General features: G+C 38.2%; 1 long non-coding RNA gene across 1 annotated transcript; it reads left to right on the top strand.

Annotated features, from left to right (window-relative positions):
- The first annotated feature begins 16,264 nt into the window (after positions 1-16,264).
- On the top strand, positions 16,265-23,451 carry LOC135297871 (uncharacterized). Its single transcript, XR_010359798.1, has 3 exons — positions 16,265-16,330; positions 21,884-21,946; positions 23,040-23,451. It is a non-coding gene; the product is annotated as an uncharacterized LOC135297871 (long non-coding RNA).
- The last annotated feature ends 3,078 nt before the right edge of the window (positions 23,452-26,529 follow it).

The following is a 26,529-nucleotide window of genomic DNA, read 5'->3' as shown; positions in this document are numbered from 1 at the left end:
AAACAGGGATATTGGGAATGGATGATCTTTTGGGTTCCTTCCAACCCAAACCATGCTGTGATTCTGTGAATTGGAGAGTTGTAAAAATTCTTGTGCTTATTTCAAGCCAAGCAAAAAAAAAATCCATTAATTGTGTAGAGAAAATAGGGATCATCACAAGGAGAGATGGGGATTTACATTAAGGGATAAATCAGTACCAGCAAATAAAATGGACCTTTCACCAGAGGGACATGGCATTATGGAATGGTTGTTGCTTCCAGACAAAGCTTTGCTCAGGAATCTGCTAACAAATGGTGGGAAGGCTGTGGGACCCAGCTCAAATCTGTGTCATGGAGCTGGTTTGCTTGTTTGTATAGATGTAGTCTGGGCAGTTGGGTTCTGTTCTCTTCTATTTTTTTAATATATATTTTACAAAGAAATAAAACCTCAGTAAACACACTCCACCTGCTTATGTCTGTTTCCCTGTTTGCGAATGGCCATAAAATTCCTGACCTCTTTTGCAAAGAACCTTGAGATCTGCTGACATAAAATGCTGTATGTCAGCAAAGGTTTTTTGTCAGCATTATGAACATAATCATTTCTAAGGACAACAAATTTAGATCACAAAGTCATTGCTAGGGAGTGAAATGACTTTGGCACCACTCACTGCAATGCAGAATTATTGGTGTGATTAAGGCCAATAAAGTTGGGACAACTTTGGCTCTTCCAGCCAAAACTGTGGCTTGCTGGCAAGTGAAAAACTGCTGAGCCTCTGCCAGATACTGCATGCACAGCTGTATAGATTATGTGCCATTGCTTTTCCATCAGTAAAACAGGGCCACAAATCCAATTCTCATGACTAAACTAAGGTTGAAAAGGAATTTGTTGGGGATAAAGAAAAGGACATTACCTATATCTTGAAACAAGAGCCTAAATATTATTTTTGTCAGGTTACCTTCACTGTTTTCTTTTTTATACAAATCCAATAAAGCGTAAACTAGTAACATTAGTTTACCTATTACTACAGGGATCAGAAAATTCTGTTCTGATCTAGAACTTTACTGAGACATGCAAAAAAATGCCCCAAAACCAGAGAATGAACTAGAGTGTGTTCAGTATTTTAAGGAACTAAGAAAAGCTCTCTCAGGGAGTGACATATCCAGGGTGCAATAAATGCCTAAGATCACTGTTTTAGGAAAGCACCGAATATTACTATAAAAATATTCTTTTTCTTTCTATTTCTTCTAACCAAATTGTCTAAGTGACCATGGAAACAAAGACAGAATCCTCTGGCATTTCCCCCTTCACCTGCTGAGACCTAAGGTGCAAAGACAAAAATATTCCTAAAATCATGGTAAGGGAAAGTTTAGAGGGACTGGAAGAAACTGGGACAAGGCAACTACAGACAATAGAGTATAACCTAATTTCAAGAAAAACATTTTGGATTTTCTTTGTGAGCTTTCCAAAAAGAGTCAAAAATATGACTCTGGGAAGCAGTTTTTGAGATATGACTAATGAGGTTAATAACAAGATCCAAATTCATTTAGTGGAGGGTTTATGAGTCAATTCTGAATGGTACAATAAAGAACAGTGAAAAATAAACTTCTTTATTATGAAGTCAAGTGTGATATAACTTTACACTGAGTGGTCAGATGTATCATTAACATGTTCCAGCTTGTTAATTTGTTATTCTTTGAATAAAGATCTGAATTTGTAATGCTAAGTACCACAACGATCTGAATTAGAGAGAGACCAAACGTTCCTCATAGTTGTAATGTGTAAATCTTTAACCTTCTCCTCTTTCAGAAAATATTAAAATTTATAGCTAAGACTTTGAATAAAGGTTTTGGATAAATGCTGAGGTTAGACACCACAGTTAGTGGCTGTAAGGACAGGCCAGCACTGGGTGTCTTGAACTGCCATGACCAGGTACCCTTACCTTGCTTAAACCATTTCTTACATCAACAGTAACCAAATAGACCAAAAGGCAAAATGAATGAACAGAGAGTGGAGTCAATGTAGATCTCTTCTTTGAATAAATAAATAAATTAAGAAATAAAATCTTTTGTCTTCTAGGGCAAATTGACTTTTCTTGTTCAGCTTAGACCATTTCACCAGTTTATGTTTATTCCCTTTCATTGTACTTTTATTGAGAATGCAAAATTAAATTTTCTTTCAATGAGCTCTCAGTGTTCTGACTTACTTGTTAATTTGCCCCAAATTTAGTGATCTTTTGTCCTGTCCACTGATTCTGCCAGTCTAAACTGAGGCATTTCTTTACTAGAAGCAGTATGCCTGTCCCTGTTCATTTTTGTTTCCCTCTGCTGAAATCGTTATCCAACCAAATGCGCTGCAGTCCCCCAGTTTGAGATTCACTTCACTCTGATTCTCTGGGATTTTTTTCCACCATAAATTTAGATTCAGAATTCCCTGCCCAGTAGGAGAGGGAGGAAAGATGCTTGCTGGTCATTTGCATATTTTAACAGACGGAGCTGCTTTTGCTGTGCAGCTGTCGATGCAGAAGAAATATTCTTTGGGGTAAAGCACTAGGCTGGGCAAAAATCTTGTGAAGGCTTCCATCTCTTCCACTCCTGCTTTTCCACCAATTGTAACAGAAGAAATTTTCATGGTATGAGATTATCTACTCTCCATTGTCACAAGGACAGATATCCCTGGTGGCTCCTGGAAAGCTCTGCTCCTCCAGACACTAAAATCCTTTCTATTATAATACTCCAAGATCAGGTGATTGTGCTTTTAAACTGCTTGGATTTTGCTAATCAAACAGATTGGATTCAATTTTGCACTAGATCCATAAAGCAGAAAGATTTTAACTCAATGGTCAACTGTGGCATCTGCTGCAGCAAAATTCCACGTATTCTTTCTGGGAAAAATCAAGGCTTAGGACTGCATTCAATTCTGCTTCTTTTGCAAACCTGGTATTGGCTACCATAAAAAATAATAGAGATTGATAAATAAAGGAAGAAAAGCTTTAAATCTGTTGCTGAAGGTGGTAGAATGGTAGGGTTTATCTGTGTGGTTTTAATTAACTGAAATTCAGATATGCAGGAATGTTACTAATTCAAAGTACATTGATAACATAGTGGTCTGAAAGCTAAGCAGAACGAGGAGGTTGTCAATGGGGAAAAATAAAAGCCATCCTAAGTGAGTTATTCATCATACCATAATATATAATATCTAATGTAGACTATTCCCCTGAAGCTGTCCCATTTTATTAAAAGTGAGGAAATATTGATGATTAGCTTATAGTGAGCACACAAGTATTAGAAAAATAAACATGGATGTGAAAATTCCAATGTGACTGGATTTACTGAGCTGAAGCAATAAGGATTCATCCTGTCTTTTGGTAATGGTGCCTAATATGTCTGATTTTCAGAAATCTTCCTTTATAGTTATGTTTTTCAGGTTTCAGGTTCTGAGCATGGCAATTTGATGTGCCTATTCAATTAAACTGTGTCCCAAATTGCTATGAGGATGGAGGCAGTTGCAGAGCCAAAGCCAGTAGCACCCAAATATTTACAGGAAAATTTAAAAAATAGGAACAGAAGACAGAGAGGGCAAATAGCAATATTTTATATACAAGGGACTGCAGGGAAATAGCAATGAGTCAGTAACTCTATGCATCCAACCTTTTGTTCTGATCACTGCTGTGTGACCCAGAGCATATTTATCAACCTAGAAAGTTTTAATTTAACTCTTATTTCAGTTTCCCTGATACATTTGCTGAGCTACATTTCCCACCATGCTCTTTGTTAGAGCATAACCCAGTTATTTCATATTCTTCACTCCTCAGTGCAAATGCCATGTCTTTTTTTTTCTTTTCATTTATTTTGTATTTTATGAGCTCTGTCCAACAATACTGCCCACATATTTTAAAAGTGGCGACATAAGGAGTTATTTGCAAGAAGTCTTGAAGCACCATCAAGGACACCTGCTTGCAGGATTGTATTAAATTGAGATCAGCCAACATTACAGTGTATTTCAGCACTGGAATCAGCCAAAAATATGTCCCTAGCAGTGCTATTTTCATTATTCAGACCTTCACCCAAAATCTGTGTAACTGCCTCTTAAATTAATTTTCACACTTGCCTGTCTCTATAACTAGCTGCAGCAGTGTGCTGTGTATTTTAACTACAAGGAAATGTTGCAGGTAGAAGATTTCTCCCTGAAGTCACTCGAATCCTCCTTAAATTCAAGCCACGGTCTCTCAGTCCCACGCTTGCAGTGGGGGGCACCTGTCATCTTTTTCATCACAGCAAGCTGTGCCCTAGATTCTGCACCCCCTCCCCTTCCCACCATCCAGGTACGTGTGAGTGTGTGTTCTTTTCCCACTGAATTTTTTATTCAATAAATAAATAAAACTTTCCTGAAGTTGCTAAGGTCTCAAAGGTGTGGGAACTTGTAATATGAAAAAAAAGGGAAAAAAGGAATAAAAAATAAAAAAGAAAAGAAGGGGGGAAAAAAAGAGTTCAAAGACAGCCAGCCAAGGTAGAAAGGAAAATATCTGTTCTGTGGGACATGACAGGAAAATGGAGTTGTTCTAGACTAACATCAGTAGAAGGGATGCAAATTACTATTAAAGTTCAAATAAATATCATCTTGATCTTATTCATTTGGGTGAAAACTCGTGTGGGTTTGCTGCAAAACCTAGAAAGAGAATCCACATTCTTGGGGGTGGGGGGGGGTGGGTGCTACAAGTTTTCACTTGTAACAACATACAGATTTTCCAGTAAGGCAATAATTAATGGTGCCATGAGGAAATTATCTGTTTCTTACCAGTAAGATGCAGCTGTAGTAAGATGCAGCTGTACTGGATTCCTCTTCCTTCTTAGCTGATGTGTAGACTAGGCTTTACTAATGCATTAGGCATGTCACACAGATCAACATCAGCTTTTCCTAAAATCAGACTAAATCTCAGAGTTTTCATTGTTTTCACAGAATCACAGAAACATTAAATTTGGAAAAGGCCTCTAAGATCACCAATCCTAAACATTTACCCAAGATCACTGTGTCCAGCTCCACGCTACATCCTCAGGAGCCACACCCACACACCTTTTGAGCAGTTACAGGTCACTCCACCACTTCCCTGGGGAGCCTGTTCCAATGCCTGAGCAATGTTTTGCCCCTGTTTTTCAAAGTCCCATAAATTGAAGCCACTGCATAATCTCCTTTATTATATGGTACATCACATCAAAACCTTTTGGGCTCAAACTTATTGCTAACATTCTGTATCTACAGCTCTCATGTTTCTGTTACAGCTACCATGAGATGTCTTAGAAGCAGAGGAAAATAATTCTGAGATTATTTTCTACAAGTAATTTTCACCATTAACTGCAGGCTTGGAACAACTTGGTCTAGTGAAAGGTGTCCCTGCAGGGGACCAGAGGATCTTTAAGGTTCCTTCCAACCCAAACCATTCCTCAGTTCTGTGATTCCATCTAATTAAGAAGCAACAAACAGAAGCAATTTATCCCCACCATGCTTTGAATAACCTTTCCTCTCCACCTTTCTGTGTGGAGCACAGATTTCAGTCCTTCACAAAATGCTCACTCACTGAAGGCCAAATATTCAACATCCAAACCTGTTGATTTTGGAGTGGGAGCAGCAGAGAATGGACAGATTTCCATTCAGGAAACCTGGGACACCCAAAGACGATTTCTTGAAAGATTAGGAAGATACATTAAAATTACCAGTTTTATCAAAGAACAGCACTGACGCTAAAATAACTTTTTGTTCTGTCTCTTTACTGATAAAAAAATCAACTTGTTTGTTGATATGGTTTTGATTATGGGCCAAAAGTAAGCATTTGAGATGTGTCTGTGAAATGTCTCAAAGTAATGCTGGTAGGCAGCCAGTGTCAAGGATATCCTTGAGATTTATTTTGAGCCCCTAAATAATTCCATTATTAGCATATTGCCTGGCTTAAATTATAAGTATTTTTAAATAAATTATTTAAATTAGAAATAATTTTATCTGAATTAAATTATAAATAATTTTCTTGGAGAAGACACATGTCCAAGATGGATAACACTTCCTTCTTGCCAATCTTTAATCACAGTCATCTTAAAGCTGTGCCTGGACAGAATTCTCTCAGTGGTGTTTCTCATATCTTCCTTATGTTGTCAAATTCTGATGGCTTGGTGACCTTTGCAAGGTGGTTCAGAAGGATTGTTTAAAGTTGCTGATTTATAGCAGCCCAGTTCAGGAGATGTGCCTTCTTTTACTCACATGTTTGTAGCTTTAGCTGCTACAGGTCACCTCAGGGATTTCTTCTCATGCTGGTTTCTTGATTAAAACAGGAGAGTCCTTGGGATATGAGCTTTTTGGACAGTGCTGAATGCAGTGGTGCTGGAGTTCATGTACTCAAAACGTTTTCATAACATGAGCAATCAGCAATAACAGGCTAATGCTCTACAGGGCTTTCCCTCAGCTTCTGCAAAAGGGGAATTTGGCCTGCTGAGAAAATCCCATACTGAAGTGAAAGGAACCTATGAAACCCGATGCTACTATCATACTTCCAGCACACAATAATTTATCTTTCCCACCCTCCATGTGGCAATTTTCCAGATGAGATTTCTAAGGCCATTGTCTTTTGCCAGATATTTAAATTTTTGGTTTTAATTATTCTTTTTCATTCATCTTAATTCTACTGAACTCGCGAGGGAATGCAAAACAAACAAAAAAATTTTTACAAGAATGAGACAGGGAAAGAAGTTAAAAAAAAAAAGACAAACAAGCCCATAAAAATGATAATTGCTAAGTTATCATTTCCTTGCTCTTTTCCAGTCTAGCTGCTGCAGCAGCTCCTCTCTCGTCTTCCACTCCGCCTTAGCTCCCAAATGGTATCAATTATCCACAAATCTCACAGGGCCTGCACCATCTGAATAACAATTCATTAACCTTCACTTTCCTCCTGCTGATTAACTCAGCCCCACCACCTCCCCGATGTAGGAGACAGCGTGTCGGAAATTCAGCCAAACTTTTTAATTATGCAAATAATACAATACCCGGAGATAATTATTTAGCCCAGGACTCAGGCTGTATATTCGACACTCTGCTCTGCTCTCACAGGCTTTTCAGCTCTGCTCTCTTCCTTACATCATCTTGGTTGTGTCAAGGAGAATGAAGGATTTTCAGTTTCGCTCGGTGCAGGTGATCACTCCCAGAAGCTGTGCGCAGATGTGCCAATACTTGGGGAAGAACAGGCTGCTGCAAGGCTGGCCAGGAAATACAAAAAGCCACTTTAAATTTTCAGTATCTAGCTTTCAGCTCCAGCAGCCTCCAGATGAACCCTGCGTGGATCCAAAATCTCTCACTGCAGGGCTGAGTTTTGCATCTTACATCTGGTAGGATCCCATCTGCGCAGCTCAAGTCTTTGCACTGCTCGTGTCTGGTACGAAACTGCTGAGCACTCCTCACTTTTTAGCAGTCAAACCCCTCTCTTTTTCCAGGCAAATTTAATAAAAGAAAATTGGAAATCAAGTTTAAGCCTCCAAACTTTTCTGCTTGACAGAGACAGCTTAAAAGCCAAACAAATTTATGACCAGAGTTTTGTTTTATACAGACACACATAACTTTCACCCAGAGCTAACTCTGGAATGGCAGGATGGATTTGTTTCCAACTCTCTAGCATGATTTCTGACAGACACATATGGGATTATTTCTATTATGCACGGGGCAAGATTCTGAGCACATGAGATTTGGAACTTGGGTCTGAAATCAGTTCACCTCTAAGCTCTGACAAAGTCCCATAAATACATCTTTGCACCAGTGCAAACTTACCTTTGGAACTCTGGCTGGTCTGTTGAGTTTATTTACCCATAAATAGGGGTGGCATTGCTTTATGAGGAATTTTAAAATCTCTGAACTGAAACTTTCTTAGCATTACAGATCACATCGGCAATATTGAATTTTGCCATCTGCTACATTCATCTGACATCATTCCTGTACGAAGAAAAGAACTGATTTTGCCTGATAACCAGCTTCAAATATAGCAGCATAAACAAATCTTTGTGAGATTAGACAACGCAAAATTCAGGAAAGCTTGGCAAAAATTTATATGTCTCAATTTAACAGAGTTTAAATTTCAGGTCATGATTATGTAGTCAATGTCTCCATTTTTTTGTGAGGAATTTTTTAAAAGTTCAAGATTTCAAACACATTTAGATTGATTTCACTCTTCAGGATGTATAAGAGAAAAACTTTGATTATAGACATCCAAATTACTTCAAAATAAGAAACAATAATGTCAGACCTTTCTTTAATCTTATAGTTCTTGTTTTCTTAGACATATCAGAGTAGCTGAATATAATTAACTCAGTCTGGTAAGGGTGACAGTGAATATAAAGGCAAAATAAGGCCTTGTTCTTAAATAATTTCTTAAGCTCAACTAAGAATTGCTAAAATCCATACATGGACTATGAAGAATGTTTCCCCAGCTGCTTATTAATGGAAGAGGAATTCACTTCTTGATATCTTGATTGTTCTCCAGGAAAACCTCCTTTTTTCAGTGAATATGAGCTACTCATATGATGGTGCTGGGAAGTTTATCACCTAAAATCCCAGTATTTCACAGAAAATGTATTGCCTAATCTTTCTTGTCAGTCGAACTCAATCCACTGGGAAGGTGAAAGTGTTCTGGGTGACACAACATGTATAAATGTTCATATGATTAAGAACTGTGAAAACAGATTCATTTTTCTCTCACATTTCTTAGTCTTGCAGGCAGTCCTTTGCTCAGGCTATTGACTTTTCCAGGGCTCATCCTTAGATATTCAGCTGTTCTCATACCTTGTACAGGAAACCCTCCAGAAGCCGAAAAAAAAATGTGACAATAAGAAGTCCAAATACAACCTTTAGACCAAATGCCAAAAGTTATTTAAGAACCCAGTGCTTATGGAAATACCTGTCTCACAGAGTTGCTGAAAACCTTTAGCCATTACTGACCACAATGGAAGAGTCAGATGCTCTTACTTACTTGTTATGTGTGGCACTGCATAACTAATTTCAGGCACCCAAGTTTTAACACTTCAGCCTAGGAAACTGGAGAAGATCACACTGAAAAGCAGAGTCAGTGAAGAAAAAGCTTGAGCTCTCTGGCCCACATTCCATTTCTCTGATTCTATTGCTTTTTATCAGTGCTACCTGTGAGCGACTCTTTGCCTGCCTAGGGCTTGCTTCTGTCCTTTAACAGTGGACAGAAAATGGCAAGATGCAGAAATCATGTTGAGAAGGTAAACAAAGAACAACATTTGATACTAATGAAACATTTGGGACACAACATAAGGCCTCTGCAAGGATTACTAGTGGAATGGGTTCACTTCCCCAAAGGTTAGAGAAGTGCCGACTAAATATCTTCTGTGAAAGCAATCACTGGGAGAAGGTACAAATATCTAGCTTTAAAAGTATCCAGGACATCACTCTTACTAAATCTCCAATCCATGTGAACAGACAGGGTTTGGTTTTTTAACTGATTTAACAAGATCCTAATACCTATGGATTGCATAATTCCACATGAGGACATGGGTTGGGTATCAGTATGGATGCATTGGCAAAATTCTTCCTAATGGAGCTCCAAGACCATGCCTTGCACCCTTCTGAAGGTCTCCACATTTCTGGCTGCACATTTATCCTTCAAATTTTCTTCCTTAACCATGTGGCTTTTCTTTTCAAGCCTATATTCATCCTAGGCCAGGTTGGATGGGGATCTGAGGAACCAGATCCAGTGGGGAACATCCTTTCCCATGGCAGGGAGCTGGAACTGGATGATTTTTGAGGTCCCTTCCAACCCAAGCCATTTTGTGATTCTGTGCTGATGAACTTTCCGATTTAGAGCTGGAATGAGGTGCTCAGGTACAACTTAACTGCTCCTGATTCCCTGTCCATTTGGACTGACCTTCAAAACCGAAGTTGGAGAAGGACTCAGTTAATGTATGTCTACAAACTTGCAACTTGATTTTTATATAAGTGCTAAGCTAACTCTGTTTAATTGATTTTCCACATTGTACACTGAGAAATAGGATTTTTATGGCTCTTGAATAATTCAGAACTTTGATTCCTAAGGCAAAAAAAATGGGCAAGGAATAAAAGCATAATTATCATTGCAGCAGAGGTCAAAAGGACAAGCTGGCCATAAGTTCATAATGTGCTTGTGCTCTTGGACTCATTGTGGACTGTGGAATATTACCTTGTTGAAATCTTATTACTTAAGGAAGGGGAAAAAAAAAGCACACAGGCAGTTAGCTGCAAAAGAAATGGAGGAAGTGTTAATTTTTAAGCAAGTTTGACAAAGATTGAGTTTCATATGACAAATACTGTCAGCAAGACAGGATTCTGTCAGTGGAAGAAGTTTAAACATTAACAATTTCTGTCAGGCTGTTGACACAACCACGGCAGACATTTCCCAAGATGCTGAGATGACTGCTGGCATTTGTCAACAATCCTGTCACAGTGACAGCAATAAGACCATGTCTGGAAATGTGACAGTTTTGGCTTTGTGTTCCCCTGAGCATTGGCCCAGGTGTTCAGAGAAAGTGTGGGAAAAACCCGTATTTCTGCATTGTCATTCGAACGCGGAAAAAACACAGGAGGAAAATGAGCTGTCACTGCAATTCCCATGATGCCTTTCTGCTTAGCATAACTCCACTCCACGGCCCAGGGTCCACTGGTCCATACTCTGACAGATAATTAAGAAAGCAGCAGCTTTTTCTAGACGGCTCTTCCTCATGATTTGCATTTTAGCCAGAGGCGACCAGTTATAAAAAAAACATGATGGAAAGATGGTAAGAAGCCAATTAGATGGATGGATGGCTGACTGACAGCTCTCTGGTGTTATTACTCCAGATTTCATTGTATGTAGCCTGGCAGTTTTCAACAAGAACCAACTTTTGCAGGTTTGTAGAGCTGTTAAATGAAGGACTATATATAGAATGCAATGGTTTTGCACAAATCTTTTACATTTTCCTGAAATAAACATTTATTACTTCCATTCTAGTTTAAGCACCATAATCTTTCTCAGTTAATCACAATTTACGTAGCTGCATCCAGAAATTTTGGAAGACTTTGTATTAAAATAGCTCTGTTGATGCAGCAATGATTAAAAAATGAGTTGCAAGTTAAACTGTGACACTTCATGACACGGCAGTAATTAGTGTTTCTAAGGAACAAGTCTGATTTTTAACATAAAGAAGTGACACTAATTTACTTGTAGAAATAAAGTATTTTTAAAAAACAAAGAGAAATCTGAATTTTGTTGTTGTGGTGGAAGAATTTGTTCTAGTGAACATTTCCTTTGTTCTGGGGATATTTTTTTCTGCTGTTTTTCTCAGAAAGAAAACATTGTTTTGCACAGGACTTAACAGTTTTAAATATGAAATAGCTTGTAAATTGCTGCTTTCCAGCTCATCTGTGCAGCTCCAACAGCTGGTAGCCAATCAGAAATATTCTTCTCTGCTAGTGCCTGGTGGCTGTATCTCACTATAAAATTTAAACATTAGCAGGGCTTTTGTTACACTTCTGTGTTGTTTGTGGGTTTATTTTTCTGTTGTGAATACCAAAGTTAACAAAGCACAGCAGCATTTGCAGTTCCAAAGCTACAACTGCCACCGGATGAATAATGGCCTTTGCCAACATAAAACGTCCCTCAGCTTTCTTTGGCTTCTGCATGTTTATCCAGTGCTGGCAATTATCTCTTGATGAATGTTTGGTTGTTTTAGCAAAGTTTCCTGCAAGCCAGTGCTTCAAGGGATATGACTTTGTGCATGTGAGTCATCTGAATTGTTGGGATCATGGGGAGCTGAAAATGTTATTAAATGTTATTCCTTCCTTTTTCTTGCTGCAATGTAAAAAAAACCAAAACAAACCAAACCAATAAAAAACAAACCAAAGCCACCGCATTGGAATGTCCTTGTTCAGACCTTAATAGGATTTTTTTCAGATAAAAAAACAAGACAAATATATAAATCAAATTAACAACATGTTAAAGGGCAGATTATACTAAAGCCTGTTAAATAGGAATCTGTGGGGTTTTCTCTGCAACAATATAGACTCTTCATAAAATCACAGACTGGTTTGGGTTGGAAGGGAATTTAAGTCTTATTCCAACTCCCTGCCATGACCAGGGACATCTTTCACTACACCAGGCTCATATTCCTATTAATAGAGTAAGTGAATGAATAGTGAATTGCTCAGAGCTTGTAGAACTTCTGGAAGACTAAGAAATCTTCTCCCTCTATTGCTTTCTGTCTCATTTATTTTTTTGCTACATCCCCATTTTTCAGATTCCAGGAAGAGCCTGAACCATGGGCTACAGGACATACTGTGAAACTTCTGGGGGGAGAGAAAATACTCCTAAAAATTACTCCTAAAAAATTACTCCAAATCTTGAAGACCTTCCCATAAAACAAGTCTCCACTGAGAGGTCCTTCATCTCCTTTTTTATCATGCAGCTGCACAAACTCCTTTCCCACATGATCCACTATTACTCTTACCACAATAGATGGCCCTTACAACTCCTCATTGCCTTTTCACATATCTGAAATTTTCTGCTGTAATTAAGGCTTCTTTTATCCTGAAAACCCTTACTCTTGGACTTTTTTTAAGTAGTAATACTAAACCATCTCTCTTTTAGTGATAACCCCACACATTTACCCAAATAATATCATTGCTTGGGAGCACTGAAGGCTAAATACAACACAAAGCAGAAAAGCTGGGGTACCTAATTAAATTTGCTGCCTTGAAGGGGAAACATGTTGACCTGTGATGGGACTTGGAAATCTGGGCACAAGTCTGAAACAGACTGTCATAGGAATTGTGATGGGCTGCTCAGGAACTCTGTGTAGGTGAGGAAAATCTCATTATACTTCTGCTTACCTGAATTTAAAACCTCAGAAGCTGTGACAAAAATCAATGTGCAGGTTTAAATCTATATTCATATCCTTTGATGGGAATTTGCCACATTTTTTTTCAAGTGGCAGGAAAGATGCAAAGGTGCTGCTCATGACCAGCTCTAAACTGAAATTTCCATCTCCAATGGAATGGCAAAGAAGACTTAGGACGCAGTGTTTCCAAGCAAACTGAAAAGTCTGCTAATTCTGTTTTGCAGATCATTTAAGTATGCTTTTCTCCATTAGATTTATTTTTCTCTATTACTTATTTTAAAGTATGAGCTGTGAATTTTGTATAGTAGCTGTTCATAAGAATTCCTCTTATTTAGGCTCACCTTTTTTCCTCTCGGTCTTCAGAATAAGAAAATGAAAAAAATTAAACCATCAATCTGAGGAGCAGAACATTTTAATGACATGGAGATCTAATTAAACCAAAAATTTTTTTAGCTTGTCCCAGAAATCATGGTGTATATATAGATATATGTAGATATATACATTCACAAATATGCAGATGCATACATGCAAAGGGAAGTTTTTGCAAATAAACCCAAAATTAAAGATATGTCCTCAGGAAATTTGTATGTATTTCAAGAGAAACATGATGGAAGGAATATGAGAAGGTGGAGAAGATGGAAGGAGGGATGTTAATGTAAATTTTCTATTATAACATTCTTCCAATGCTTATCTATTTAACTATTTAAGAATGGATTAATTTCAATCACTTGCTTATTTTCAGTCAGGGTCAGAAATGCTTGTGGAATTTATTTTTATCACTGAGGTAATGCTGATTCAAAAAATCCATGGTGAAAATCAAATTGGCTTGACTTACCACTACTAGAGAAGGAATAAATAAACAGTCATGGAATAATTTCAAACTTTTTCATCTGGAATCACCCTAAAAATGGCCAAAGAAAGCATTGCTAACATTGTTTGCTTGAGCTTCTTGTTTTATTTATAAAACAGTATTTAATTAATTAATTTATAAAACAGTATTTAATTAATTTATTTATATTTGGATTTCTGAGAGTGGGAGGACAGGGATTTAACTGGGAAATAACACAATCATTAAATAAGGCAAGGAAGGAGGGGTGATAATTTCTGTTCTATTAACATTTCACAGATGAGTTTATTGTGCCAGGCTGAGTTATCTCATTTGGAAAATAAATATGACACCTGAAACCACTTTTGTTAGTAAGATTTAGGGTGGAAAATACCTTTCCTGACTAAAACACTTAAACTTTCAGTCTGATTCTTCTGATGTCAGATTGACAGCATGGATCTGGGGATGATCGATCCTTTTCTAAAAAAAAAGTGTCTCGATACCTTGATTATTTATCTTTATGAGCTCTAGGAGGACTGAACCTCTGGTTTAAAGTAGTCACTTGCTCTTTAGGTTAGTGCTGGACAAACCAGATCCCAAACTGCCCGTACACATGGCTGTGCTTTGGGATATTAACCTCAAAGTTCTTTGCTTTATCCAGATCTGTGAGTCAGGATATTTCTTTAAGGAAAATCCAGAAATTTCTGTATAGGTCTTTTTTTTTAGCACTCAGGTCTGTACAGCTTCTTAGAGTAATATTTCATAAGCCTAGGAGCATTCTAAAACTAACTTTCTTTGTTCTTTCAATGTAAATTGTTTGATGGGAACTGCTTTATTATTATTGTTATTGAAAATTATTCTTTTTCCCTTATTTGCCCCTCGGCAGTGATGAAAGATTACTTATGAATTAAAGGCAGAAGACAGTGAAGGTGAGAACTGCTTTATTATTCACCACTATTTATTATTTCCAGTATAATAGAAGACTAACATAACACTTCAAATATAGCCAGAATAATTTAGGAGAAAAATTTTGCCCCAGATTTTGAAGCCAACACCAGCATAATTTAAAAATTAGATGGATGTACTGAACATGACACAACAGCAGGGTCTTTAATCCAAACCAATATAAATGTGAGGGATGAAAACAACTTATAAAGTCAAGCTTAAAAGGAGAGAAAATGTTAGAAATTTTGCAATATGTCTTAAGGTTTGACTAAAGACCAAGAAAAAAAAAACCTTCTATTTCCCTCGTGGCCCAGAGAGCAGGTTCAAAAAGCACAGGGCACAGCAGCAAAAGGTCTGATCACAGAGGGGTTTAAAACCCAAAAAGAAAATCACAAGTATTCCCTAATTGGGAGCCCAGAGAGAGCAAAGGTAAGTAGCTCTTTCTAAAATTCAGAAGCAGGAAGAATGAGGAAGATGAGGCATTCACTGAAATGTCAAGATAAAATCGATAAAGCATTTTCTGGGAAATCAATGCAGAGAGTGGAAGACATTGGAGATAACAGAGAGGCAAATGCTTTCTCTGGAGCAGATGAAAACTCCAACAGTGGCATTGAAAACAGGTGTTGTTTTCATAATTAAAACTCAAGGGAAACCTGCCTAAAGGGAGCTGTAATAATGAAATAGTGGGGAAAAAAATACCCATGGAGAACAATGTCTCATTAGGAGAGATAAACTTCACATGTGAACAATACTGAGTTAAATGGCAAATTGTTTTTCTTAATGGCACTCTGGTGTGAGAGAGGTTCAGAGGTTCTGCTTGTTTTGCTGCAAACTGGTGATTAATGACTGCAAAGGTTTCCACACAAGTGTGAAAGACAGGAGTGGAAAATGAAGATGCAAGCTGTCTCTCCAAAGGGACACTTTATAAAACCAGTGTCTGGACAGAAATAGGAAAGCCTTTGAGAGATTAGAAAGCCCTTCTAATAACTGGCTGTGGAATGACCCAGTTTAGTTATTTTCTGTTTGGTTTCTAGTTAATACTGTTTTCCCCTTGTAACCGATGCGCTCTAAAACCTCACGAATAAGACCCTGAGGCAATTCTGAAATCATCTGCAGTGTATTTTCTCAGAGATAAAAAACATCAGCAACTCCAGTCCCTCTGACTCAGCTTGGTGTGCAGGTACCATGGAGTCAAATGTGGTGCAGACAGGCAGAGCATTGCTGGAAACCCTCCAGGAAATCTGAAATGTCTGGGTGATTCCACACTTGATTTTCCATAACCTTATCGGTATTGTCTCTCAAATGGGGATGCTTAAAGAGGGAGAGAAACTGCTGATATCAAGAGGTGGCTTGTAGGGCAGAGGAAAACTACTTTGGTCTGAATAAAACTCTTCTGCTACAAACAGAGTTTTTTCAGAGGTGCAGTGTAGCACAGGGATTTCTGATAGGGGATTTTTGGGATAAATGTCTGCAGCAGATCCAATGTTCTCAGGTGCCAATGTGCTTAGTAGGCACAGCTGGGATTCAGGAGCTGTTACAGTTGACTAACTACCTGCTGCATGCCCAGAAGTACCAAATAAACCAATAAATCCTCAAATCTGTAAGCAAGCAGAACCACTATTACAGCAAGTTCCTGAGTGGGAAGAAAAGATGCACCATAAAGAATTCTGTGAATTGTTCAGAGGTAAAATAACTTGGCTGTTACAAGTACAGTGACTTGAAATATTTAGTCAAACTTGCCTATTCAGCATTAACATGTTTAAAATGTTTGGTTTCTAATTAACACTATTTTATTAGATGTAATAAATAGTAAGTAATGATAAAAAATTAAAAACATTAATTAAATAATACCAAAAAGTAATAATACTAGAAGAAAATTCATACTTAGAAGGGGTGAGAATTAATAATGTTCTTATGTATGTAACATAGGGTCAGTAATGGATAGCAGTGAATTTGTCTCCAAACACATCACTGGAGAGATCAATACTTTATTGTCATTAAAAAAGGATGTTAGAAAACTGAAAATCATGTGGAAAGCTACTGCCAGCACTGAAACCCTTGTGTTGGAAAACTTAAGGAGTTCCACCTCTTTCAATGTATCTCCAAGGCTAAACAGTAACAGCCCTGAATTTCTATTTCACATGCACACAACCATATCAGGAACCATAAGAATCTTCTACCTTATAGAGAAAAGTTCATGACACTGCCTGGAATTAAATATAAGGCAAGTTGACATTAGGATTTTTTTTTTCCTTCAGAGCTATAAATAATAGGAAAAATAACACATGGAATTATAAATTATTTTAATGGAATTTAATAGAGACATATTACCCATCATAGCAACAGGGTATTTCTGTAAAAGCTACACCTCCATTTGATATGATTAAGCTGATATAAATGTCTTAGAAGACATAAAGCCTTCCTGTGATCTCAGATCATCCAAAGATCTTTTCCTCAAGCTGGCACATGTGAACACAGCATTTTCCAGTATATGGAATTTCAAAGTTAAAGAGCCTTAGTACACATTCTTCTGCTCTGCCAGGAAAATTCACTTTATTTTGGGAGTCAGTGTGGCAAACGTGAATCACAACTGAGCAATGCCCCATGAATTCAAGGGGGACACACATGTAGGCTTTTGCAATTAAAATTGCACAGGGAATGCATAAAGGTGAAATTGTAATTATCAAACTGGAGCTTTGCCAGAAAAGTGGGACATCCTTGTTGTCTTTGTTTGCTATCTGAAAATTTTTCATTTCAAGAAAAAAACATTTAGAATGCCTTTCCAGAGGCCTTATGCAACATCCTCATCCAAAGCACTGCTTTGTAAATTGGGACTGATAACACAACATTTCCTGTTCCAGGCCAGGACTGGGACCCCCCATCTCCTATCCAGAGAGTGAGACAAGTTATTTTATCTTACAAAGGGATTATTTCTCCTGAAGTATTTTAGCCAACCAAAACGAAATCCCAACAAAAACAATATGTTTTGGGGTCTTTTGGTTTTTTTGGTTTTTTTTTCAACCATTGCTGTGAACTGGGAATTACGGGATTATTAAGGTTGGAAAAGACCTCTAAAATTGTTGGGTCCAATGGTTCCCCCAGCCAAGCCCACCACTACACCATGTTTCCAATGCTCCACCTACACATCTTTCAAATCCCGCTGGGAATGGTGATTCCACAACTGCCCTGGGCAACCTCTTCCAATGCTTGACCATTGTTTCTATGAATAATTTTTCCTACTACCCAATGAACCTCCTCTGGAAAAATTCACTGTTGTTTTTTTACCTTTTTTTTCTTTTTTTTTTTTTTAAATATTTCCATTATGAATAGCAAAGTTAATGGGTGGAAATGTTTCTACATGGAGAAGTCTTGACAGTAGGTGGACGTAGAATGTCCAATCTTTGCCTGTGGTGGCATAAACTCTTGATCCCAGTGGGATCACTTTCTTCTCTTCCAGATGCCCCTTTGGGTCCTGAGCAACCCACAGATGTTTAAGGAAGAGCAGGAGTCTCTCCAGGCAAAATGTTGTTGAGTTTTGAAAATCTTTCTCTGTTCTTATTAAGGATAAAAATTCTGCCATAAAGGAAGTGTCTGTATTGGGTTGGGTCCCTTTGGCTGTCCCATACCAAGCACCTGCAATGAAATAACTAATTTTTCTCTACATTCTTATTGCAAATATTTCAATGGACTATCTTCCAAGTCAGGGCACTTTATCCTCTAGGAAAATGGTAGTCAAATTATGCCAATCATGTTCCTCTGCCCTCTCCAGAAAACAATTCCCTGAAGATTATTGGTGCTGTAAATATGACAGTAGTCCAAAAATCTAGAGTAGAACTTCAATACAATCCTACACATTTTAAAAGTAAAGATTAAATATTGTGTGAACTTCCTTCATTTTTTGCTCACATTTTATTGTTTACTTCAAGAACAATACACAACAGTAAATACTAAGTACTATATGTATCTATACAGAGGAAATGAAACAATAATTTTTAGTCTAGTGACAGTAAAAATGCTTAAGTAGCCATTTTATCTTCTAGATTTTCAACCAGTTGCTTGAGTTTTCTCAGTTTTCTTATGAATTTTATGTTGTAAAAGAAAAAAGTGAACGACTTTGCTGGAGCACTTTGATTACAGTACAGCAAGAAGGACAGTTGCAATCATGGATTTCTAAGAAGTTTAATGAGGAAAGTTTTCAAGCGCAGCTGTGCTCTTAAGGCAGAGCCAGCCCCAGCCTCAAGCACTGCTTTGTGGTAAAATTGCACTGTCCATTGCTGGAATAATTCCTGGACTCATTTTTGGCCCATTCCAAACAGCAACCACCGAGCATCTTGGGATTTGTGTGCAGGAATCATGGCTGGTAGAAAATTCAAGTGCAGTTGTTGGTTCTGGAGGGTGAGAAAGCTGATCTGTGTGGATGTGAGCTCTGTGTTGCATCAGGGAGAAGTCCCTGGCTGGTTTTATAGCCATAGAATTATAGTAGAGAAATAAATTGCTATTAAATATAATTGCTAGTATAATCATAACAGGTTAAACTTAACTTATTACTTTTATAATCAGACCAAAAGTCTGGAAATATAGTTGGAAAGCCTGCTGCTGGGTAGTAAAAGAGTCATGAGAAAGCCAGAACAAGGCTGGTACAGGCAGGTATTTCTCCAGTACCTGCCCCAGACTCCAGTAGCTGAAGGCCTGGGGCATTCCTGACCCACTGATTGTCTGATGTGTTGAAAAAACCCTTCCCTGGTTCTGGGATCAGAGCTCTGCAGTCATTCAGCTCCTGGAAATTCATCTGTCTGTGAAATAACATTTAATTGTCCAAAGTAGCAGCCAAATCTGATGGCAGGTAGTGCTTGAGCTGTGGAGAAAGCAGAGAAGGGAGATGTGCTCTGTCCAACAGGAATGTGCTGTGGTGAGGGTTTGCTGCAGGAGGAGCTGATAGCCACAATCAGCATTGCAGAGTTTGAGGTCTGTGCACATACAAAAAAAAGAAGGTTTTGTCTGAGGAAGGTTAAAAGAGGAAACAATAATAAGAAAAGCAACACAAACAAATAATAATAATAGTCTGTTCCTGTTTCTAGCCAGTGATCAGAGGCATAAAGAGAATAAATGATTTTCCCCTGCTTGAACAGAATATGTGAGTCCCAAGCAGGAACTTTTTTCCCTCTGCTTTTGCCTTAGATTTTCTTCAATCAGTTTTGTAAGACTCAAACTGCCTCCCACATTGGCCATCAACACATAATAAATTGTAAGGAGCCGTACAAGTAAAGCCTGTGTCCTAATCTGTGACTGGGCAGGTGGACTGAAGGTGTGCAGGAATTTGGAGGAAGGATTTGCAAAATAACAGAATGAGGAGAGCTACTTGAACTAGACCCAAAATGCATTTTAAGGCATAGGAATATAAAGTATATTTACAAAAGCATATTAGCAGGAAAATGCAGTGACAGCAAACCTTCTGAATCAGTCATCATACACTCATTTTAACAGACCTGCCAAAACTCCTAATTAAGGCCTCCCTCAGGACTCTTGTTTTCTATCTCATTATTCTGATAAAGTGGACACCAATGAGTCCCTTAATGAGGATTAAACTGTAGGCTTTAGTTGAATTTGCATCTCACATTTTCTATCAGTGAGACTCCTTAAATAGACCAGATACACTTGCCAGTTTATAATTCAGAATTCAAAATACTGTATGAAAAAAATCTGATAATAGAATTCCACTTCTTTACCTTACAATTGTCCAAAAATAAGAGATAAAAACCGTCTGTTTTGATAAATACAGCATTTTCCCATCCACAGGCCAACAGTGTGTGTCATATTGCTGTGTATGTGGCTTAAAAGGGACAGCTGCTCCAGGGATCTGGAAACACTCTCTTTAGTTTTTAACAGAAGGAAAAACTGAAACGGAAGCAGATGTTTGTGACTGTATCATGCGTGAGATAAGGCCTTTGGAGAATTATTTTTTTTCCCCGACAGCAAGTGTTTAAAGTCTCATCTTCCTTAAAGGAATTTTGATTTTGTGCCTGACCCAAGAAATATGCTTTGTGTAAATTCACATGACAGAGTTCCTTGCTGATGGTTTTAGTCAACACTGGGGCTGAGCCTTTAGGATGTTCTGAACACAGGGGTGATCCATGGCCAGGATGGAGTTTGCTCTTCTGCACCTCCTCCACTGCCCTGCTCTTACCTGTGAGGTAGCACCACCAAAGCTCAGATCCACACAGTGGCCAGGAGCCTCAGAGGACCTGGAAGACAGGAGGATTACCTGCTAGAAATCAGACCAAAAAAAGGTTGGTTTGCCTTCCTAAAATCTGCAAGTCCAGAATGAATGGCTCAGTTTATCCACAATGTTCAACAGAACTTAATTAACACCTTCTAAATTAAGTTTATATCCATCCAGCAGAGATCTGCAAACCAAGAAGCTAATTTCTTTCTGGGTATTTCTTGCTCTTCAAAATGAACAAGGATCAACACTGATGCTCACAGGAGGTTCTCATCTTCTTGTCTTAATCTAATCATTGACATCTGAATGCAGATTGGTGAGGAAATGTACGCTTCAGAAAAGACAAGGACAAAGGGGAATGCTTTTAAACTAAAAGAGAAGAGATTTAGATTAGATATTAGGAATAAATTCTTCCCTGGGGGGTGCTGAGGCCCTGGCACAGGTTGCTCAGAGAAGCTGTGGCTGCTCCAACCCTGAAAGTGTCCAAGGCCAGGTTGGATGGGGCTTGGAGCAGCCTGGGATCATGGAAGGTGTCCCTGCCCATGGCAGAGGTGGAACTGGATGAGCTTTAAGGTTTCTCCAAACACAAACCATTTTGTGATTCTATGGTTCTTAAATTTAGAGATCTTATTTAGGACTCTCGGGGTTGTGTGTTCATGTGTGTGACCTGGCACACGTTTTTAATGGCTGGGAGATAAAAGTTTCTTAAGAAGTATTTTCCATCATTTTTGCATGTCATCATCTACCAGTTCTGAGCTGGGAAGCACACCAATGCCACAGAAATGAGATCAGTCAGGTCCAGATAGGAAATACAACACCAATTGCAACCACAATAAAAACAGTGCCATTTGAAAGGAAATCAGAGACCTCAGGCAAAGCCAGAGGAAATATGCAGGAAGACTTCAGTTACAGAGGCAGTTTTTTCCCTATTTGGCATCATTGCCCATAAAATGATGCCGGAGACAGGTTTTAAAAAAAAAACAAAAAAAAACAAACTTCTTTTTTTTGCCCATCCAGCAACAGCTGCCATGACCAGAATTCTGCTATTTTCTGTGATGCCAAAGCAGTTTTCAGCTCACAGTGAGTATTTAGTTCAAAAATGTTCCCCTCTACACACAGCAGCAGTGATGGCTATAGGGGTGCCCAGTCTTATGTATCTTCCAGCAGCTGGAGGGAAGAGTGATTTTGACACAAGCATTTTTCTTTTTTCCAATTCCCAGCAAGAAATGAGTCACACTTATTCAGCAAACTATATATGTTTGGGAATGTTTTTCTTTTAATTCAATAAAAATGGGTATATGGGAGAAGTACTACACTGATCATGGTCTTGGTGCAACAGTGAGGTGTGTCCAGTGAAAGAGCAGACCAGAGATTTAAAACAAGCTGAGAGAAAGTCTGTCATCATAGAATAGGCAGCCAGCCCATGGAATTCCCTCTTTCTGGACACTGATATCAGATATTGCAAGGGCAAAGTCTTCTGATAAATTCAAGTGTTGCCCATACAGCTTTGTAGGCAAGAAGTTCATGGTGTTATGTAAAAAGCAGCATTCTTATGAAACCCCTGAGCTGTGAGTTATTGCATTCTGGGACAAAATTCTGAAGAAATATTGTACATAGACATTAATTTGTTGGCTCCTACTGGAGACAGGATATTGGTCTGATCCAGCACAGTGATTTTTTTGTTCTTAAATATCAGCATATTTCACTTGGCTTTATAATATGCAATATTTTGTCTTCTAGTCCAAAACTCCCAAACAAGATTCTTTTCCCCACAAAATATAAAAACAAGAAGGAAAAAAAAAATCAACTTTGTTTTATTCTTATCGATCCAAGATTACTTTTATTTTGCTCTTCTTTTTCAACATTACATTTGTAAATATGTTATTTGCAGTCAAAGCTAAGATTTGCTTTATTTCATTTAGTCACTTACTCATTTGGACTTGAATTTAAGCAGGTTTGCATAATGACAGTCTGTTGTGCTTCTTAATTTGGGAATTAGGGATCTTGGAGGAACCCTACTGTTTACCAGCTTCAGTAAAATATTAATTTAAAATTCATTCCAAGGGGTTTGGTTTCTGCTCTTCCCTGTGGAGAAGTACACCTCATTTTATGTGGTAAACTGATTCCAATGGCACTCTAAATATGGATAATCCGAATCTCTTGTACCCCACAGACCACACCTCTGCACATGAGACCTCACTGCTGACAGTCCTGAGATCTGTTTGGTGACCGTGACAAAGAAACTACTTTGAGTGAAGGGACTGACAGCTTGGAATTTTCTTCAGCCTTTTTCTAATGGTCAGGGCATTTTTGCAAATCTTGTGTCTATATAAAAAATATTCTCAGTGAATTTCCTATAAAAAGGCAACATTTTGAACTGCATTGATTAAAATTTTCATGTCTTTCTCAGTTTAGCAAGACCTACCATATACCAGTATTCTAGCACTTCCACTTTTGCTTAGAACTGTAACAGCTTAATTCAGGTTTTTCATTCTATTCAATGAAATGAGGACACAATTGTTAATGGTCACTGTCATAGTGCCTGACCTCTTCCTTCTGAACAGGCTTGTGCCACCGGGACTGAGGTGACTGAAGTTCATGAACAATCAGCGTACTGACATGAAGGAATTTTTAGTCATAACTCTGAGATCAGAAAATGGTTTGAATATGGTCTTGAGTCTCAGAACGACATTGGGAAATTAATTGGATGAGCTCATCCTTACCTTACTTTGCAGGAAGTAATTTACAGCAATACCTGCTCCAAATGGGATTGATCTGGTTACGTTTCCATCATTTAGAGAATCATAGAACAGTTTGGATTGGAAGAGACCCTAAAGATTGTGTAGTTCCAACTCCCTGCCATGTCTCAGAAATAAATCCCTTCATTTAGCACTGCTGAATCCCAACCTGATACATTCTCTACATTTCCTTAATATTCAAATCTAGAAGTCAAAGACTGGTTGAGATAGGGCCTACTCTGTATACTGTGAATGCAAGGTACAGGAATACTCCAGTTTTGCTTTAAACACAGGTTTTTCCCACTCTCATTTGAAAAACAAAGGTTTGTTCATCTGTTATTTACACAAATAACAGGTTATGGTATAATGACAAAGACCACCTCCATACGACAGAGAGAACCAATATCAGATAAGCATCATACTTATAACAATCAATTTTAGAACACCAGAGGTATTTCAGAGAAGTCATATTTTGCCAGGAGTTAGTCTCTGTGCGATTATATCTCTTACTTTTAAAAGAAGGGAAAAGCATTAGAAGGAGTATAAACTCCTTCTATAAGTATTTACAAAGTCATGTATAGAGCTGGAAGCTCCCCTTGCCAGTTTTCCAAGGCAGAAGATGCTTTCTAAAGACACCAAGTTGCTGATTACTGTATATTTCAGTATGGGACCAAAATCTGCCTCCGATGGTTTTGGACACCTTGTTACATCCCATTCCAAAATCTGTCAAGCATGTGATGACAGCTGAGGCACAGAGGAATACTTCTCTGGTTCAAGAACAAGAAGGCCCAGAAGGAAAATTTGCTGATTTGCTAAACTCTTTAAGTTTGCAGATACAGCTGTAGGATACTGAGCATGTCGCTGTAAAGAATCACAAATATCAGGACTTTTGTCTCCATGGGTTATTGAGCCAGGCAGCTCCTATCTGAACTGTCCCCATGTAATTTGGGCACTGCCAATAGAGTAATCCTGAGATCTCATGTTGACAGATAGAGCTGCATTTGGATTCATCCAAATCTGAGTTGCCTAAAGGTTTTGATGGAACAACATTTACAGGAGATTTCAAATCAGAACTCTAATGACCTGTGTTTTCTATCATTGAACAGAGACATCTTGCCTCAGAGAAGCAAGAAACACAGTTCTCTGTGTATTTTTATTAGGATAAGTGGTAACAATAAGGGTAACCAGTCCAAGAGAGTTATTTAATATATTCATGCTAGTGTTGCAATTAATATAATTGGTCGGTGAGAAAACATACACAAGGGGAAGATGATTGTATTTTACTTAAATTTTATGGTGGAGATATTCCCCAAAATGTTGTCCCCAGCTTAGTACCAATGAGACAATAGGATGTGTTGTCTTATTTTTGAGCATCAGATACCTAAATACTCTCAGAGCCTTTGTAGACCAACATTACTTTAGCTAAAGCACCTTGTCTTTGATTAAAGCCCATCTGGAAATTCACTAAAATGGTGTCAAGCATTGGGACAGGCTGCCCAGGGCAATGGTGGAGTTACCACCTCTAGAGGGACTTAAAAAATGTGCAGATGTGGCACTTGGGAGCACATTTTATTGGTGGCCTTGGCAGTGTTTGTCAATGTTAGATAAACAGTTGGACTTGATCACCTTACAGGTCTTTTTCTAACCTAAAAAATTCTATGAGTCTATGAAAACAATGTAACAGTGCCCAAAATTAGATCCTGTATGAAAATGTACAGGTGATTTAAGTGACTTTTAAAATCTTTCTGTGTAGGAGCAATTGAAGAGCATGATCTACAGCCAGTCCATTTCAGTCTCCTCTCCACATCCTTCCTACCAGGAAACTGTAGGAATCCTCCTGCAGTGGACCTGGAAATATGCACAAAAGGCAGTGATTTCACTTGGCAAAAACTCAAATCAACACAGTTACAGTGAACAAAACTTTTAACCTTGTCCCCAAGACTCTCTAGAATAGATGTTCTTATGTTGTTTTCTTTCGGGAATAAAATCCTATCTCTCCCCTGAAGGTATCTTTTCTCTCTTTATAGTAGCATAGTTACTGGGATCCAATTTAAAATGTTCAAAACCCCAAATTCCTCAAAAGGCAGTGTGAAACTACACCTCACACATCACTACAAAAATAAGCAAGCTTTGATTTATTTCAGAAGTGGAGTGTTCCTGCACTCTCACTAAAATTTTGTTGTACAGAAGAGGTGTTAGCCTGTCTAAAATACACAGTTATAAAGATTCTGTTTCTTTTCCCAGCTTTGATGTAATCTACACTTTGAGTGTAGAACTACACTCACCCAAAATACCCACCTGTAAGTCAGGCATCCATTCAGAGTCCCTGTGGCTCCCTGGACAATGAGCAGACAGAATGAAAACACAGAGAGGATATTTATTGCGTTTATTACAATAAATATTGATAGACACATGCTCATCAATAAATGCATGTTTATAAATAAATCAAGATTTTAATAAATAAATTCTCATGTAGGTTGGATGTATTTTGTTCTGTCTCTATTTACAGAAGGAGTCTAGATGACCACTTTGGATTTTATTTATAGCTTTAGAGCAGATGGATTTCAATATAATGAACTCCAGGGTTTTTTCAGAAGTGTGCAGTTATTGCATCAGTTTCTCATCTCGTGGGAGCACTTTACACACACTTTAACCAAGCTGGATCACTCCCAAACCCCACTGTATTTCTTGCAGCCTGTCCACTCCTTTAAAATATAAGAACCCTTTTAGACAAACTTGTTTTGTACTTGTTTTGGTTGCTAAAACACATAATTTCCCGGGCCCTGGCTGAACTGTACTGCAGGAGCACTAGGTGGCAATGCTGTTACAGTGAAAACTCCAGCAGCTCCCTAAAGCTCAGCGATGCCAACCACAAGCTCAGAGAGCTGACTCCACTTCTGCAGCGGCTGTAGGACATCGTTTTGA

The sequence above is a fragment of the Passer domesticus genome, chromosome 3 (assembly GCF_036417665.1).
Source record: "Passer domesticus isolate bPasDom1 chromosome 3, bPasDom1.hap1, whole genome shotgun sequence".
In the NCBI taxonomy this organism is placed as follows: Eukaryota; Metazoa; Chordata; class Aves; order Passeriformes; family Passeridae; genus Passer; species Passer domesticus.
Note: the sequence above shows the minus strand (reverse complement) of the source record. Positions and strands in the feature narration are given on the sequence as shown.